We start from the raw sequence: 5000 nt of genomic DNA, 5'->3' as shown, positions 1-5000 counted from the left end.
AGTAGCGTTCCTGTAATGTTTGCAGATAAACTGATGACGTGTGACGTCTGCGCGAACAACAGGGTTATGCAAACACACACACACACACACACACACACACACACACACACACACACACGCACACACACACGCACGCACGCACCCACGCACCCACGCACACACACACACACACACACACACACACACACACACACACACACACACACACACACACACACACACACACACACACAGAGAGAAGCTCTTGAAGCTCCGCCCCCTGTGCCGGGAGCAGCAGCTCATTTGCATTTAAAGGGATACACACACACAAAAATGGCGTGTTTTTGCTCACCCGCAAAAAGGGGTCATGCAAATACATATGTTGACAGGCCAATAAGGACATTCAGACATCACAAACCCTAAAATGTACATAAACCCCGCCCCCGGGAACGCGATTTATAGATTATCATGACAGAATATGCTGATCAATGACTAGAAATGTCCTGTTGCTGCTACATGTTGTCACTTCTTCTCGAGTCTCTACATCTTTGTCCGGTTTGAACATAAAAGGCTAAAAGTTTTTTAAATGTTCAGCGCATGTGTGTGTGTGTGTGTGTGTGTATCTCTTGAAGCTCTGCCCTCTGTGCCGGGAGAAGCAGCTCATTTGCATTTAAAGGGACACACACACACGCACACAAGCAAGCACGCGGACACACACACACACACACACACACACACACAGAGAAGCTCTTGAAGCTCCGCCCCCTGTGCCGGGAGCAGCAGCTCATTTGCATTTAAAGGGACAGACACAAAACGGTGTGCTTTTGCTCACCCTCAAAAAGTGACGATTTTAACATGATATATAAAAATATCTGTGGGGTATTTTGAGCTAAAACTTCACACACACACTCTGGGAACATCAGAGACTTACTTTACATCTTGTGAAAAGGGCAATATACACTCTAAAAAATGCTGGGTTGTTTCAACCCAATTTTGGGTAAAATATGGACAAACCCAGCCATTGGGTTACATTTTTCAATTACATTTTAACCCAACATTTGGGTTTGTCCATATTTTACCCAAAATTGGGTGTAGGAATATTTAGACCACTTCTATAACTGATGGCTCTCAGGATGTGAATAGAGTGGTGTCATATTCAAGCTGTTAATGTTTCTTCTCTAAAATAGCGCGGTTAGCTCACGCTGGAGTGCTTTGCTATCTGCTACAGGTGAAACATCGACACACACCAAGGTGCTTTTGAGAGGAAAGAGGAAGCAGTGGTGCGGCGCATCTACACCACACACTCCTCTCCAGCCGCGTGTGCTTTACAGTAAACCAGCCTGAGCGACGACGGTGATGAATAACGAATCTCTCTCATCATTCTGATATACAGGAGACCGAGAACTGGACAGGACGACTGACACTGCAGAAACACACACACACACACACACACACACACACACACACACACACACACACACACACACACACACACACACACACTTCTCCACGGTGACATCACACCGAGAACACATGACATCAGAGTCACAATCCTGAATGAGTCTCATCACACACACACACACACACACACACACACACACACACACACACACACACACACACACACACACACACACACACACACACACACACACACACACACACACACACACACACACACACACTTCTCCACGGTGACATCACACCGAGAACACATGACATCAGAGTCACAATCCTGAATGAGTCTCATCACACACACACACACACACACACACACACACACACATACACACACACACTTCTCCACGGTGACATCACACCGAGAACACATGACATCACAGTCACAATCCTGAATGAGTCTCATCACACACACACACACACACACACACACACACACACACACACACACACACACACACACACACACACACACACACACACACACACACACACACACACACACACACACACATACACACACACACACACACACAATTATCTGGGCTTTAATAATGTTCTCTAAAACGTTAGCATAAAACATTATTTATACATTAGTAGTGGAGTGTTTTTTTATGAAACGTTTTTTTAAATGTTACTATTTGTTTCAGAATTGAAAAGTAACGTTCCTATAATGTTTGAAGAATAAGACAAATTAAATGTTTGCTTTAAATTTGAATAACCAAGTAAAAAAAAAAATCCAGTTAAATGACCAATTTTTTTTATTTCAATGAAATTATTGTACTATATTTAAATTTAATAATGTTTTTAATTGAATATCTTGTATTTTTAGGGGATTTTGTGGTACTAATTTATATTTATGCCGTAGTTATTATCAATTTATTAACTTTTTTGAGCATATATACACCTAAACTGTCCTAAATCGTTATGCTTTGGGTCTCAGACTGAAGTTGGGTCTCAGTAATCCGCCACGACGACACATTATTGCTGAAGTGAAAAAGGTTTAAAACAGTCAACTTGGAAAAAGTGATAAAATTTGACATTTATTGATATGAAAACGACAAAAACACAATTTTTTATGTTTATATGAAATATATATATTTTCCAAAACACGTTTTACTCTAAAACTGTGAAAATCAACACAAGCGAGTGTGAGTGTGATATCTCAGTAAATGAGCGTTCAGTGAGATACACAAGTGTGGCTATTTTTCAGAACTCTTTAAACGTTTCGAATTATGATGTGTGTGTGTGTGTGTGTGTGTGTGTGTGTGTGTGTGTGTGTGTGTGTGTGTGTGTGTGTGTGTGTTCCAGTGTTGGGAGTAACGCGTTACAAAAGTAATTAATTACTGTAATGCATTGCTTTTTGCTGTAACGCGGTAATGTAAGGCATTACAGGGGGAAAAAAGGTAATATTTTACTCGGTACAAATGTCAGTAACGCGCGTTACAAGCATTGTTAGTTAACCTGGAATAAAGTGGTGGTTTTTTTCTTCTTCATACAAATTCGCCAAAATCACCGCGAGATCAGCAGAGGAGAAACGTCCGCGCAAAATGTTTCACTTCCTGTACGTTAATCAGACAGAGCCGAGATGAGTGAGCCTGCAGCGGATAGTACATTCTCAATCTCAACAGCGAGAGAGGGAGTTGCTGCTGTGCTTACCAGTCGCAGTGGTCCAGCGTCGTTTCCATGGCAACTCTGCGCCGCGGCCGCTCCAGTGTTTGAAAGCGACATGAATGTTCAAAGTTCACGCGCACGGCCATTGATTAAACCACGTCAAAATCATGCAGCATTTACAAACATCTAGAATTAGAACATTACTTAAATAAAAATCTAATTAATATTAAATTATACATTTAAAACTGATTTTGGAGATCTATGAATCGTTCATAGACCAAATGGCCTATGCCCACACTACTGCAGTCACTCACAATAATAATTAAAATAAAATAAAAATATTTGGCTTAGTTATTATTCATTAGTTATTTTTATTTTTGCTAAAGTTTAAGCCTAAAGTTTACCCCGGGCTTAAAGTAAAAAGATGTCTGTACCATGCGTCCATGCAAAGTACCATGGTAATATTTGAGGTACCATGGTTATATCTGAGGTAGTATGTACCATGGTAATATGTACGGCAGAATGTACCATGGTTATAACTTATCTGAGGTACTAGGGCATGTACCATGGTAAATCTGAGGTACCATACTATGTACCATAGTAGCATACTGTACAGTATAGTACTTCAGATATTATCATGGTACCATGATAATATCTGAAGTACTATAAAGTATGTACCATGGTTATATCTGAGGTACTATGGTATGTACCATGGTAGGTATCATGGTAAATCTGAGGTACCATACTATGTACCATAGGAACATCTACAGTACCATGCAATGACCATGGTACCATGATAATATCTGAAGTACTATATAGTATGTACCATGGTTAGATGGTACTACCATGGTACTACTATGGCATACCATGGTATGTACTATAGTACATCATGGTAAAATTTCTTATGTGTCCAAGCTCAGTCGGATACCACATCACCTTCTACTGGATGTGTAATGAGCTAATTGAGCATCATACACTACATTTAGATTGCCAAATCCATATTTGCAGTTATTTTGGTGAGAGTAACTTAAAAGTAATGCAATAGTAGTGTAATGCCTTACATTTTAAATACAGTAATATTGTAATGTAACGAATTACTTTGAAATGACAGTAACAAGTAATAAATAACGCATTACTGTTTCGAAGTAACTTGCCCAACACTGGTGTGTTCACACACCAAGTGCCAAAACCTTTACCAAGTTTCATACCATTCTGATGAAGTAAAAAAATTCAAAAATTATATATAATTGTTTTTTTTTTACACGTTTTAACTTGACAAATGTGAACCGCAAAACATTTTTATAACATAATTTGTTACATGGGCAGCTAAAAAAAAAAAACATTCTAAGGATTCTTAAGTTATGAAACCAATATTTCTGACCATTCCATTTGTTTATAAATGCTTTACTTTTGCAATATGGGAAACATTGTGGGAATGTTAGCTTTGAAACAAGTAATAACATTTAAAAACGTTTAACAAACATCCAACTAAAACATTTCAGGGATGAATAAATAACGTTTGTATGCTAACGTTTAGAGAACATTATTAAACACCTGATAACTCATAATAACGAAGGTTATTGATCATCAGATCTCCAGTGACCTTCACATTCGACCAGATGGGTTTAACCCCTGAAACAACACACACACACACACACACACACACACACACACACACGCACACACACACACGCACACACACACACACACAACACACACACACGCACACACACACACACGCACGGACGCACACACACACTCTTTTTCTACCCTGTGAATATTCATAAAGTGAGCAGGACACACACACACACACACACAGCTTCACTCATGAGTCAGTGTGAAAAGCGTTACACACACACACATTTAGACGCAGGTGACGAACACAGAAAGATGAATGATCAGAAACAGCACAAAAAATCATGAACAGAATAGTTGAATTGAGACACACA

General features: G+C 39.5%; 2 protein-coding genes across 3 annotated transcripts in view; one reads left to right on the top strand and one right to left on the bottom strand.

Moving 5' to 3' along the window:
• The window catches only part of LOC306997685 (NLR family CARD domain-containing protein 3-like), a 377651-nt gene that overhangs the window by 12998 nt on the left and 359653 nt on the right, over positions 1–5000 (top strand). The window lies entirely within an intron of this gene.
• map4k1 (mitogen-activated protein kinase kinase kinase kinase 1) overlaps positions 1–5000 on the bottom strand; it is a 61737-nt gene that overhangs the window by 56211 nt on the left and 526 nt on the right. The gene's annotated exons all lie outside the window — the stretch shown is intronic.

This window comes from Phoxinus phoxinus, assembly GCF_949152265.1.
Source record: "Phoxinus phoxinus genome assembly, chromosome: 4".
NCBI lineage: Eukaryota > Metazoa > Chordata > Actinopteri > Cypriniformes > Leuciscidae > Phoxinus > Phoxinus phoxinus.
The sequence above is the reverse complement of the archived record's forward strand: the minus strand, read 5'-3'. Positions and strand labels throughout refer to the sequence as shown.